Source organism: Gymnogyps californianus, chromosome 1, assembly GCF_018139145.2.
Source record: "Gymnogyps californianus isolate 813 chromosome 1, ASM1813914v2, whole genome shotgun sequence".
NCBI classification, from domain to species: Eukaryota; Metazoa; Chordata; class Aves; order Accipitriformes; family Cathartidae; genus Gymnogyps; species Gymnogyps californianus.
Window position 1 is genome coordinate 164,015,960 of NC_059471.1, and position 15,056 is coordinate 164,031,015.

The 15,056-nt window shown below is 39.1% G+C and overlaps 1 protein-coding gene across 3 annotated transcripts in view; it reads right to left on the reverse strand.

The window, feature by feature from the left end:
* ATF7IP (activating transcription factor 7 interacting protein) overlaps positions 1 to 12,527 on the reverse strand; it is a 114,711-nt gene extending 102,184 nt beyond the window's left edge. Inside the window, exon 1 of one of the 3 annotated variants that reach the window (XM_050915236.1) lies at positions 12,474 to 12,527. The gene's annotated coding sequence lies outside the window, so the exon portion shown is untranslated. Of the gene's footprint in view, positions 1 to 12,033; positions 12,039 to 12,142; positions 12,196 to 12,473 lie in introns of those variants that run through there. The other 2 variants (XM_050915238.1, XM_050915239.1) reach the window with 2 other exon arrangements.
* Between the last annotated feature and the right edge of the window lie 2,529 nt (positions 12,528 to 15,056).

Sequence of the window (15,056 nt, forward strand, 5' to 3'; positions counted from 1 at the left end):
TGTTCCATATGCAACACAGGTTTCAAAACCTACCATACTTTATGCATTCCAGTGTACTTGGGACTTCTGGGAACAGGGATGTGTTCCATATGCAACACAGGTTTCAAAACCCACCATACTTTATGCATTCCAACACCCACTTTAGGAAAGAAAAAAGAAAACCAACCAAAAAAAAAAACCCAAACCAAACCCAAACCACACCACCCACCCAGCTCATACAACAAAACACTACAGCTCCCTGCTGGGTCAGTCATTTTGTACAGCACTTCCAAGAATGATACTGTTTTCAAAACAGCCTGTTAAACAGCAAAGTAAACCAAAACCAAAGGGAAGACACTGAGACAAGAGCTTTCCTGTGAACTCTGGCAATCTCCCCATGCCTTTTCTGTAAAATGGGAGTAAGCTTACTCACAGAAAAAAACATAGGCAACAAAAAGGCACAAAAAGGACTCTATGAAAGACATGGTGTGAACGTACAATATTTTACTCAAATGTAATACATGTGAAGAACCACTCCTTACAGTGAATGTCAAAAAATACGCTACTTTTCCTTTTCATGTTCCCATTAAAGAGGGTTAACAAAAAACCCAAAACCAACGGAACCAATAACAGTTGACAATTTTTATATGTCTACTGTTTTATAACTTTCATATGTTCCTTTAAAAAAAACAAAACCAAAACAACCAACAACAAAACCACCACAGGATGTGTATAGTAAAGTATGTTTTAGACATGAAATTTCATCCCCTTCAGTGATTACAAAGTAGGAGTTCGGTGATCTCATTATAAAGAATGAATTGTTTCTGCTTGCTTTGAACAATATGAGTTATTAACATCTGGAATTAATCAACAACAATAATTGACTAAAAACCACACAAACACAAACCTCAGTAATCATTTATAAGACTGGGGTCAGGATGACTTGACTTAGAGTATCTTGCAGAAAACCAGAAGGATTATTGTTTGGGGGATGCAAAGAAGGAAATCTCACTACATTATTAATCTGCATTCATTAGATCAGGTGAATATATGGCAAAACTTCACATTTTATCAAGATAAATGCATTTCAGTAGAATTTGTTGTCTGAGTTTTCAGACATTTTAAAGTGCCCAAATGTTCTCAGGATCTTAACTATCTTACCCAATCAAGAAAAGCTACTATGAACTAAAATCTCCCTTAAATCAAACCCACTAAACAAAATTCCACTAGCAATAAAACAAGTAATAGAACTACCTACCTGCACTTCATCATCATCTGTGACTACACATTCACATTATTCCTGTCACTGATCTTTTATCCTAAAGCAGGAAAATCCTATGACCAATTACTTACAAATTTACAGTTAGCTGAAGTCAGCAATCAGCCCGGGCTTAAAATCCGGTATTTTACTGATTTTTTTTTTTCTTCATATCAAATGCACATGGTAAACATGGAGAAGCCATGTCTCCTGAGAACTTGATATGCACTATCTGCCCAGAATACTTCATTTCTTTATAAACAGTATATTGTCATTAACTACAGAAGATCATTTATGGGAACGGATATTTAAAAACTAATTTAGCCACCAAGTGCTTTGTTACAGAGTATGCTAAAAGCACCAAAATAATGTGCAAAAATATCGAGGAAGGACTAAACTTTTAGGTATTTAGTACTGACTTTCACATCCTTAGCACTAAGTTCAACTTCAGACAGGAAGATACTATGAGCTACATCCTGATAAGTTATCCAGCTCTTCTGCTGCTCCTGATACGTTTCTGGAGAACTTCAAGTAACTCCCTATTTAATTACTCTCAAATTAACTCATATCCAGCTTAAGATCCCATAAAGACCTTAACTAGGTATTTGAGACAGACACAAAACAAGAAAATGAGTCGTGAGGAAAAATGTCTTCTTTCTCCTCTTTCTTTTCTGTTTTCCCCCTCCCCAACGGAAAAAAAGCTGAGCACTGCTTTTCTCCCACCTTCATGTCCCTGGACACTGATACCTATCAACTACCTTTTATGAGTGTTAAGCATGACAGATAGCTAGGCCACCAACCAGTAACACACAGAGGAAAAGACCAAGCCATGTGAAACCACTAGCATTTTGAAACTCAGATTTCAATTAAGTTATACAAAAGAAATAAAAGAATAATTTACCTTGAAACTTTCATTCTATCATTTGTAGTAGTTCTGCAGAATTTATAGTAGTGTTACCCTTGAGTAGCAAATAACTGATACTTGCAAAATAGTTAACATTTACATAATCATTGCTATTCCAATGTATTTACGCAGGTTTTGTAGTTCTTATCTACCATTGGAAAAAGTTACATGTTGAAAATACAATAATCAAACGTAAATCTAACCACTTGGTTACAAAAATTTAATGAAGTTTATAAAGAGTTCGGTTTATGTTTTAGTTGAAGTATGAAGCAAGCTTTTAAGAAAGAGCAGCATAAAGTGAGAGCTCTTCTGGCCTGGTAAGGAAGTGAGCCAAAATGAAATAATTTGATTAGCAAGACACATGGGTATGACCTTTGACCTATCCTGTCCCACCCAATCTACCCTGTAACTGAGAAAAGATAGAAGTCTATGAATTAATTCAGTGAGAGAGGGGAGGGGAAAAAAAAAAAAACCACCAAAAAAAGAAAACCCCACCAAAAAACACCCTCCTGTTGGCAAAAAAAGGACAGTATTTTAAGATACTTTATACAGCTTAGAATTAGTTAATGTTGCCTAACAAAGTTCGAAATTGTTTCTCAGCAAAGCAGAGCTGGTGCTTACCTCTAAGGTCTGGAGCATGTGATGCCAACAGCTCTGCTCATTTGCATACAGTCAAGCTAAACTGCTGCAATGAAGAGCACTTCGTCAGCCATTTTGAAACTGCACTGTCTCAGCTGCACTGAAAATGTGATTAAGATGGCTGCAATGTGCACTCAACACCAGCCACTCAGTGACAACTCAGCAGTGGATAAAACATTTATGCAGCAAAGCACCTCCCTCTTTGCCACAGTGCAACAAACTGCACAGGCAGAAGGGGGGCAGAGGAATGGTTTCTTTGACAGGCAGGAAATGGTTAATGCACGGCTGCAACATTGCAGCTACTCAGAGCACCACTGGTTAAGAGAAAACTAAAATAAACCAAAAACCACAGAGAGACAGCCCTGCTAGGTCTGTGATCCAGGACTTGTATCGCATACTTCAAATCGCTCCCAACTCCAGGCAGTTCAGAATCCATGTCACATATTAACAGCCACAGATACAGAGCCAGATCATGCATAGAACTGACAAACATTAGGGAATGCTTTTCAAGAGCAGCCTCATTTCAGTCTTAAAAAAAAAAAAAGCTTAAGAAACTGATCTATACCTTTTTACAGCACCACCTATTTTGAAATACTGTGTAATATTAGTTGTCTAATAAAACAGTTTTACTTTGGGGGGGTGGGGGGGAAGGAAGTTCACTTTATAAATAAGAAAGCTAGCAAAAAAACCAAGAACACTCCAGAACTTCAGTACTTGCAGAAATGAAGTATCTAATTCTTTATAATTGATGCAGTATGTTGCGTTAAGTTTTTCAAAGAAGAGACATATCTAGAATCCCTTCAGCAATTTTGCTGGAATCTTGTTGTAATGATACCGAGTAGTTTGTTCCTAAAGAACTGGTTTGGGAACCTATGGGGGCACAGAGGGGCTGTCACACAAATACACAATTTTAAGGCAAGCAGAACTAAATGTAATACAGGTTCCTCTAATATCTGTTCATTAACGCCAATCACGCGCTCTGGTGCAGGCAACAGTGGATCAGTTCTGGAGGGAGCTCCTCTGTATCTGCCTCACTTCGTCATGTACACCTCTTCTACAAAATCCAAATACAGCTATTTTAAAACAAAATAACCGCAAGAGCACATGGGGCGATCCTGAAGGAAATTAATGTTGAATTATTCCTAACCTTCTACCAAAAAATAGTCTTTGTGATCCAAAATTAGCCCAACATGGTAAGCACGCCCAAAAAAGTGGGAGAACATGGCCTCCATCTACTTTTTTAATGAAAATGTCTAAACTTATGTAACTGTGCATGTCTGTTGCCAGCTGTAGCTGGTTATTTCAGGACTGATTAATCATGCCAGCAGTAGTTGTCTGATGCACTCAGCAGCACCACACTTAGTATTTCAAACTTAAAAAATGTTGAAATACACCATCTAGCTAATACAAGGACAAAAGGAAAAGCACGATTTGCAACACAAGAAAAAGCATGTGCCACATACATGTAAACAGCTACATTGATTATTATAGTCTTTGATAATACTGTACAGATTCAGAAGACTAAATTAAAATATGCTTGAAGTTCAAATGCCCAAAAGACAAGTCTCTCAAAAACAAATTTGTGAAGACTGGAGAACAACTTCATTACAATTAATTTAAAATTACCCACTACACTGAAGCTTTTCTTCAGCAAGACCTATTACTAAATCAAAAATCAGGTTTACAACAAATTCAAAAGAAATGTTTTCTATTAGCCAGTTATAACCCCATGTTGCTTACTCTGAACTTCATACATAGAACACCTTTAGCTTAAAGGGATTTACAGTAACTTGTAACATTTCAAAATTCAAACTTAGGATTTCATTTGTATGACAAATATACATACACTTTGAATTCCACAGTAGCAATGTTTTAAATAGAAGAGAATTCTATGTTTAGCATACCTACAAAATTCCTACATCAAAAGGTGAATTCTGACCTCCAGTCCTAGAAGTTCAACAAAAACCTAGGGAGGTTCTAATCTGGAACCCAAGAGCTGCACTTGTACAACACTGCATTCTCTAACATTCAGTCTTGGAGCTTGATATATGGAAACTCAATGACTTAAATAGGTTTGAATAGGCGTAACTACCTGGCAAAAAAATTTCAGAGAACACTTTCACTGAGCCAGAGAAAACAGAACCCATGTCACACTCCAGTTGCTGCAGTCAACTGCAGCAATATACTTTGGTTAACACACATAGGTGTGTTAATATGTTAAAAAATATTAACTAAACTAATTTTAAAATAAGACCTGACATTTACTTAAACACAAAATTAGGAGTGAAATAATTCATCTGAGAATGCTTTGGTCCAGGAAATATTAAAGTGAACCTACACTAATGTAGAATTCCTATATTAGCATGGGACTACAATTCCTTATTGCTACTTAGGGTGGCATCTATACGGGTTCTCTAAAAATCAAAAATAAGTAAAAAAATTGGGCATTTAAAAAAGATTCCAAATGGAATTTAAACTTAACCTGTTATGTTTAGATTTCTCTTAAATACATAATAAAAACTCCAAACAACCTTAACTCTGCTCTCTTTTGATGAGATGCCAACACACTGCAGTATCATCTCAGCAAGTTCAATTATTCTAGTCATAAGTTAAATTTTAAAACAGAGCTTCCATTTTCCAACCTTCTCATGAACATCAAACAAGAAACTCAAGAGAATGGTACCCTGTCATTTCTCTAATTGTTGCCCTGTATAAGTAATATCACCCCCACACACACCTCTCTTAAATATCATTACATAGAGTCAGACTTTACACTAGGGCTCCTACCCTGAAGAATCAAGGGGAGGCAGAAAATTCTGGACTTTCAGACAGGGTTTCATGTCATTTTACATTACAAGGGAAGTAAAAAAGCAGCCAAAGCATAAATAATCTCTTTTGCTCAAATTATACGCTTAAAACCCAGTCCACTACATATCATCCACATTTCCTTGTGTACAAACCACATCTCATCCACTTTTCTCATTTACCCTCTTCTTTTTTTTTGTTGTTGTTTTTTTGTGTGTTAGTTAACATTAAGTGGACAAAACAGTTCTTACACTGATGAAATTCATGAGAGACTACTACTGTTTGTATGCATCTGAACTGAAGTATCAATAGACCATCTACTGAAACTCTCCTTTATTCCTGTATTTACATGGGCCAGTAGGCTGACTTCAAGGAACATCTCAACTCTCACTTAGGACTGCAAGAACTTGGCAGATAAAAACTACTTAAACTATTGGGGAAAAGAAAGAGTCCATGATGATCATGAGACAAGGAACACTAGAGTCCAGAAACTCAAAGTGTGCACAACATTTGAGGTCTTCCCATAATTCCATGCCACTTGATGGCAGGACCAATAAAGGAAATTTTCAATGTATTGACTGAAGTCAGCAAGCATGTATGTTTATGTGCTAGTTTGCTACTAAACACATTTTGAAAGACCCCCCAAAATTAGAATGCAGCATCTTTTTAAAGTGGCCTTCTGGAAACTGCAATAAGTTGGAGGCAAAGGTAGAGGGAGCTTTCTTTCACGTCAGGTTTTGGTTTGGTTTTTTGTTGTTTGTTTGGTTGGTTTTTTTAACCATAACATTTCTTTACACTATTGTGAAATGGAGGATAATGCTTAGGACAGCACAAAATGATGAAGCAAATATACAGGTTATTTTAACAGCTAGCTGACATATCCACAGTCATATCATTCATAAAACCTGTGCTTTGAGTATGTGAATTTACTTAAGAGTATTTTCAGAAATTGGATCTAGAAGAGAAAAACATTTTTTTTCCTGTATTAAAAATATTGAAGTTACACACAGCAAACAAGCTCTATTAGTTTACCTAAATATCTTAGAAAATAAATTATTCCAAAAAATACTTTGCACACAGCCATTTAATTTACTAAGATCTCACACGATTTGATGTTTGTTCCTTGAAGAAATAAGAGCTGGTAACTCATGAGTACAGTTTTTAGTCATTTATAACATGCACAGCTCAAAGTAAAACATCTAAAAAAAAAAAGCTGTACCCTTTAAAGTTACTCATAAATCCCAAAGGAACATAAAGGGCATTTATACAACATGCATACATATACAGTGTTCTGAATTCCACCACAGTGATATGATGGAAGCTGACATACAGCTGAGGATCACACATTTATTTAATACCACATAGTTACTATTATGCCTTCAGCTACACCACCAAAGAATCATTACTTAAAAAAAAAAAGGGGGGGGGGGAGTGGAGCGGGGGACAGACTTGCTGTTAAATACACTGGCAATTTTTAAAAGTATATGTCAGTGGTACTGAACAAGATAACGAGTGAGCAATGAAACTAATGAAACCACATTTCCTGCAGATTTATAAACATTGTCATGCTACTTTTTATCATAGTAACTTCAGGTTATCATTAGTGCCTTATCACACTGGGCAAGCGAGTGCACGTACACGTCTCGTCCAAAGCTGCATGTTGATGTGACAGCCTCCATACTGCTTTGACAGACAATACCTATGTCCTGACTGACAGCAAGTTATCCCCCCCAAAACAATGTGTAACTGCCAAGTTCCCTCACTGGGGACAATGGTAGCTTCTCCTCACCCCAGCTGCTTGTTTTCACAAAATTTGCAGGAACTAATTATCTGTGATACTTACTCCTATGTCAAATTTACTGAAAACCAACAAGTCTTACCAGAATTACTAAGGATCGAACAATTGACAAACAATGATCACATAAAATTGGACTACTATACTAGAACTGAGCAGATTTCTGTTAAAACTTGCAGGGCTTTGGCACAATTAAACATTTTTGTTACATACCTGTTTTGCAATTTTGTGCTTAAACAAAGGTAATATTTGTTAAACACATTTGTCTTCTTAGTGGAATTCCTAAATGCCATTTAATAACCTTATTCATGCATTTTTTAAGTTTCATGCAGGCATTTATTTTTCACTAACAGCATTCTGTTTTTTTGTTTAATAGTGTCTAACGTACCTCAAATGAAAACGTAAAACTCAAAGCCACATAAAACTCAAGTGTAGCTGAAATTCCACTCTCAACTTTGGGATGGTTTTTTGCATATATGTATAGATGCACACAAACAGTCAAGACAGAACAGAGGTAAGAACTAGAACATTAACTAAAAACAGAATATGCAACTAAAGTAAAAGACAAAAAACCCCAGCCAAACAAAACAGGCTCCCATTTCTGAATCACAATTCAATTGTTTAAACCCTGAATAGCTAGAAAATGTATTGGTTTAGTTCAATCTCTACCATTTTAAAAAAATACTAATGCATTCTGCAGATCCAGTTTCTGGATAACTAGTATCAGTACTTTCTCTCTAAAATTGATCACACTCACTTTTATACTCTGATCTGTAGGCTAATAATGAACTTTAATAATCAGATGCTTCCAGAGACTTCAACATTCTTAGGAACTCAAGGATTTTCTGACCCCCATTGCTACAGAAATAGGGAGAAAAAAAAAGTAAACAAAAAAACCCACACAAACAAAAAAGGTGAGACACCTAAACACACTACAGATGATACACAAGATCTCTTCAGGCAAATGAAAATTAAGGTCTCACAACATTGTGTGAAATTTTGCTTTTAAAAAGATAACCAGAACTCAAAGGCTGACAAAATCTGTGCTCCAGATCCTCCTGACTGAAAATCTGAAAGCTAGAAGACTTTACAGTTACCTTCTTTGGGATCAGCCACTAGGCTTTAATATCCAAAACAAGACTGAGCTACAGGAATTTTAAATATGAAGTATTACCCAAATCACATCTAAACTTTATTCAGAGATTTAAGACATTCTGTAACTGTCCAACTTAACAAGAACAGCCGATTACAGAGATCCCTTTAGACAACAACCTAATTTTCTCTCTGCTTCTTAATGAGCTGTCAAAAAAAACCCCAAGTTTTTTGTTGCCCCACACAACAACCCTATCTCACTCTCCATCCTGTATTTGGATAAGTCACTGCTGCTTGATGAACCATCCTGTATTTGGATAAGTCACTGCTGCTTCATGAACAGTTTCTTACAGTATGGTGGAAACAGGAGAGTGTTTTTTTCATACAGTACAGCATATAGTGCAACGAGTATAACTGAAATACCAGAATTACAAATATACATCATGAAAGCATCACTTCTGCTGGCCAGTTTATGAGTTCCCAATTGTTTTGTATGTGTAGGTAAATCTCTCGAAGTAATGTCACATACTAAAGAGAAGTAAAGAGTCCAGCCACAGATTTAACTGAAAAATATTAACAACCTTATATTTCACTGCATTTAAGAGACATTATGTAAAAATATATTGGGGAAGAAAAAACCAAACAAAACCCCCACATTCACATATCATAACAGTTTTATAACTTGCAACTTGTTTTCCTCATCTAATATCCCATATGAAAACTGTGATGTACATCTGTGTCACTGCAGTAATTTCCAAAATGAACTCATAATACAAACATATAACTAGCCCACAACAAACACCAGGTGAAGAGCAAATGGAAGAAATGCATTCAACTTGCAAACTATTTAAGTTAGAGCAACATACTGGTAAAGTATCTTTTGGCCTTACTATCTACATTTCATGAATAACCTTGAGATTTTTGGCATAAATACAATTTCTGACAGTAAGCCCAGATAAGCCTAATTAATGATTATGCTATTAAAAACATCTAGATGGGGAGAAGTTTGATTTTTTTCTTGTTGTGGAAGGAAAATAGAGTATCTGGTTTAGTCAACTACTTTTCACTCTAGAAACAGACGTTTTTAACGGAAAAAATGCTTTCTCCCAAAAATCACAAACACAATGAAAATGAGCATTCAGTTACTAATTAGGCATCAGTTACTAAAATAGGATTTTTAAAAATTGTTTAACATGTAAACTGTTTCTGTTTGCAACAGATTCTGTAAATTCAGTATTTAAAATTAAACTATTTTTATTCATAGGTTGTTCAGTCTCTTGGCTAGCAAGATCACCTCCCATGCTGGGAGGAAAGCTATGTCTATATTGTACTACATTTTCTGTCTTCATGCCCCAAATCAAAGCATTACTAAAGGAAAACTAACATACTACAGTTAATGTTGATCATCTAAATATGTGAAATGGGCATAACAATACAAGCTAAAGCAGGAGGTATCAAAAAAAGCAGCAGAGTATGGCACATATACGTCTCTATTGGGATTAGCATCTTGAAAACAGACTTCATAATGGATAGGAAATGAGAATTAAGAGGTCCCTCAATAAAAGCATCAAAATGACTGTTTCAAGTGACATATATAATTATTGTATCCTTCTATGAATCAATTCTGTTATAATCAGTTTCAAGCCTACGCAACATTCAAGATAGTCTTGTTAATTCATACAGCAAAATACAACACTGTTCCACATTATCACAGGAAGCATCAGTTAAGCACTGCTACACTGGGTAGCAAGGTTGCAGCTGATAAAAAGCCTTTTACGCCAAGCAACACAGTAAGTCTACTAAACTAAGAACATAACGATGAGAACACAAAGATCTCTTGAGATTCTTTGAAAAAGAACACACAATGAGCAGTTACTTACAAACAGTGACAAAACAAGTTTTTCTGTATTTTCATTATTTGGCATTTATCAAAAAAATGTATTGCTATCCAAAATTATTAGTACAATTTGTTTCCGGATTATATGTACATAGGAACTTGATTTGATACTTCTGGAGCATACAAAATAATAAGATAACTGCCAAACTTGAGGAATAAATAGTGGGTGTAGTTGCCATGATTCATGAATTGCACAAGTCCTCATGCAATCGTTAGTGAATTAATTTTTTGATGGGCCTGACAACTACCATTAGCCCCATTTCAGAGATCTGAAAACTGAGAAATTACCTACCCAAGATCACATATCAAACAGCAGTGGTTTTTGTGTTTGTTTTTTTCCCCTCCAAAGAATTCTTAATATTTGAGGTAATACTCTCCTTCATACCTTCCTGTAGGACTGCACAAGCCAGTACCTAATCAGAAAAATATACTTATTTCTTACATTGATATCTGCTGTTTGTGTACAGACTTGATATTTAACATATTACTTTCAGATTTAAGCACATTCTTATTTTTAAAAACCTAAACATCAAGTAAATATTAATAAATGTAATAATTGTAACTAGATCAAACTGGTATAACAGATAATGGCCCAAAATACATTTTAACTTGCAAAAGAGAGCCAAATAGCATGCTTGTAGAATATTCTGATCCTGCAGATGCAAATTCGAATAAATTTATTCATAATAATATTGTATTTGCTTGTATAACCTAGGATATTGACCAAATGTATTTATTAACATACTCTTACTTCCGCCAATTAGCATGTTAAACAAGCTGTCTAGATGCGCAAATGTTATTTTTCTGTGACTGCATGAAGGCTGCAGTTTTAAGCTCATTGACTGTTGCCTAGAACAGTTGAGTTGTTCGGCCCTTTATTTTAAGAGAATATTTTTCCATCCAACAAGTCTATCTGTGTTAAGGGTCACATTGACATTACAATACGTACATTTATTTCAAAGTTACTATTATGCGACAAAATATTCTAATGTAGGCATTTCCACTAGATATCTGTCAAAGATTAGGAGACCTACTAAGAAGAATATATACCTGTTAAAGCTGCTTGAGAACAATGCTACACCTCTAACAGGCCCCAACGTCACATCAGAATTAAAATGTGAAACACTTAACCATGAATACAGTTTCAATATTTTAAATGCTTAAGTTCAAAGAAAATTAGAAGTTCAAGTGTACCTTCTTTACATGAATATACTACTTAAATTGTTAACTTTTGCCATTTTGTTTAATGTGGGCCTCCACGACAACCTGGAGTAGCCACTCGGGCCTTGTTTACTGATCACATCACATAAATAAGGCACAACTAGGCCTTTTTCTTTTTCCCCTACTGAAACACCCTCCTTTCTAGTAAATTAGCATGCCCATATGCTTCAGAAAGTTTAATCTGAAGTTCATCAGCGTGCTATTGAGCGCAATAACAAGAAAAATCGTTTTCTCCTCGTTGCTCCTACAGCCCATCCACTGCAACATTCAATATCCACACCCGCTGTATCTGCGAGGATATGCACTGGCTGCATACACCGCCACCCAGGTCACGCCATCCCCAATTCGGACAGAGAGTAAGGAAACGCTTTCGAGGCACCAGACACACCACTGTCCCACCCAAACACCCGGCCGGTGCGGTGCAGGAGGCATCTCCACCTCACCAATGCGTAAGACAGAATGCAACCAGGCTACTGCCTGGTGTTGCCCAGCTCTCTGCGCCTTCAGGATTCAGCAGTGCCCCAGCTGTGCCCTGCCCCACGCCAGACCTACCCGTGACCCGCAGCGGCCGCCGCAGGGATCCCTCCACACGTGGGGGGCGGAGGAAGGCGCCTCCCCGCACCCCGCTCCCCACCTGCTGCCACCTCTGCGCGAAAACAGCAACGCGCATGCGCGCCGCCGCCTGCACTGGAGCCGAGTCACGTGCTCCCATGCAGCGCGCGCCTAGCTGCGCTGCGCTTGTGAGCGGATGTGGGTGCGCGCAGCGGCGCGTGTGCAAAGCTGCAGCCCCGGAGCATGCGCACTGCCGCCGCCGCCGCCGCCACCGCGCGGGGCAGCGTTCCGCATAGAGTGCCGTTCGCGCCCCGAAAGGGCCGTGCGGTACCTGCGCCCCTGCGTCCCGCGGCAGCTCCTGCCTCAGCGCTCGGCGGCTGCCGCCGCCGCTCCCGCCTTCCCGGCGCTGCCGCCGTAGATTCAAAATCGGAACCCGCTCCAGGCACCAACGCCGCCTCCTCCCGTCGCACGCGCCGGGCCGTTATGCAAATAAGTCCCGTGTCCCCTCCCCTCTCTCGGCTGACCCCGCCCCCTCCGTGGGCACAGGGGCCGGCAGTGGGGGCTGCCTCGGAGCCGGCCAATCCCAGGGCCGGCCATCTTGGCAGCATGCAAATGAGCCGCCGATTTATTTAAATGAGCAGGTGGCTCCGCCCCTTGGCGGGCGGTGGCGGATGGTTATTCGCGGTAACGCGTCGGGGCCAAAGGGCGCGCTGCAGCCGTCGCTGCCAGGGGGTGCTGTGGTGGGGGCCGGGGGCAAGGCTCAGGGGCAGGGCGGGAGCAGCCCTTCCTTCCTCCCTTGCTTCCTTCCTCCCTTGCTTCCTCCCTCCCTCAGCTTCCTGCCACAGCGGCTGTAGGCTGCGTGGCTCTGGAGCCTGTCTGACACCTTTGAAAGCCTGCCCGAGGTCCGCTGGGCATCTTTGAAAATAACCTGTATTATCAGCTTCCTGCATCGTTTTCTGCGGGTCCCTTACCGCTCCTCTTGTCCAGGTCCTGGGCTGTGCGCGAGGTAACTTCAAGTTCTCTCTACGACAGGCTGTACCTGGCCAAAACACAGAGGTTTGGGGGTTTTTTAATAACCAGGTTTGGGTTTCAAGAGCGCCAAGAAACCAAACAGTACCATTGGCTGTGCTTTAAGTGGACCTAAGGCACATGGCTTATCCTGGGTGAGCTGCAGGTCAAAACCACAAGTGGCCATTTCCCACCCACCCTCCATTTCTGCCTCAGGGGTGGGGGTGGGAGGGGAAGAAAACCATGGGACCTGCTTTAATCTGAGCCAGAACTTGGCGCCCTTTGTACCGTAGCCAAAGGCAGGAATGATCGTTGCCAACAGCTAGTCTGTCCCACGAGGCATGGGTCAGTTCTAGCAGAGAGACCAGTGGCTGTATCCTCAGCTACACAAGAAGATAGAAGAACACAGAAGGACACGTGTAGAGTTTTCAGCAGAAATGCTTATATACCGCCTGTGCTAATCTAGCACTGAGATTCAAATACCAGTCACCTACTAACCCTGTAATGGAGAGTCCCATTCCCTCCTTGTTAAGGCCAATAAAGTTCACATTCTTCCTACTGAAGGTGTGAAAAATGGCATCCTGATTTATCTACTTCAAGAGTAAGCTAAATATGAATTAAGTTTTTGTGCGTCTTATACAGACCAGGCTGACGAACAGGGCACTCTATTCCTGTATGTCATGAAACTACCTCTGACGCAGCCATTGTAAGAGTCCTGTCAGATGTGCTTGGCGGTTTGAGGGGCAGTGTTTTAAGGTGCTGCCATTCCCAGTGGTTTGCCTGACCTCCCTGCTACATGCTTCCATTGCACAGCCAAGATGGAAGAAGGAAATGTATACATGTGCCCATAAATTTGTGCAAACACATCTGCAACAGTGCTTTAAGCAGGTGTACTAGCCTGGGAACCTGAACTGCTAAAATGTGAACATACATCTTGCTCTGCCGTCTTTGCTACAGGCATGACAATTTCTAAAAGAAAGCATGGCAGACACCTGCAACAGTAATTTCTTAAACTTTCATAGCTAGCTTTATCGAGCTGCAGTGCAATACTGGAATGTTTTGTCTTGAAAAAAGGGAGACTTTAATTTTAGTTGAGTCTTCTGAGCTTTTGTGTACAGTCAGAGGACAAGGCATTTCAGAAAGAAAAGGCTAGAACTATCCAGAAGTGGGCAGTTCCTAGCCATGCCTATTGTTTAACTTGAAATTTCACTGCTGGTGAGCACTTTTGCAGGGTCCATGCATACACATTCTTTGAGAGTCAATCAGGAGTGAATGCTTTGTGGCTAAAAGATGCATGTTTTCAGAAGACTGGGTATTAGTACAGCCATTTCTTTAACAATTGATGTTATTCCAAACTTAATTTAGTATGGAAGCTGTTACAGCAACATAGTATTTTGTCCGCTGCAGTGCATTCCATGCACCTAAAGGGAGAATGAAGAAGGTTTTATTACCCTAAAAAATACACAGTTTGTCAAGTCTGCATTTAGGTATGAATTTGCTGCTATTAGCTTCATTTTTTTCCTCACAAATAAATAGAAAATATAGAAATGCACCAAGAAACAAATTACTACAAAAATCTTTCTTGGATCTCTGAGGAAAAGATAGTACTGAAAATCTGAGTGCCTCAAAAAAATCCTATTTTTCAGGCCTAATATCTGTCTCCATTTGGTGACAGGACACAGTTTAATCAGCAACTGAGGGGACCCATCAACTACTACTAGAAGAGATGGGATGCTGTTGATTGTGATTATCCCCAGACTCCGGACTGCTGACAATCTCTGAAGTGTTTATAAGTCTACTTATAAACATGATACTGTTCCTTCAAATGTTGAAGAATCCAGCTGTCCAGAGTTTATACGTTGTTCACGAGGACAGAAACTGAGAAATCTCTGAAAGAAGTTCAGAG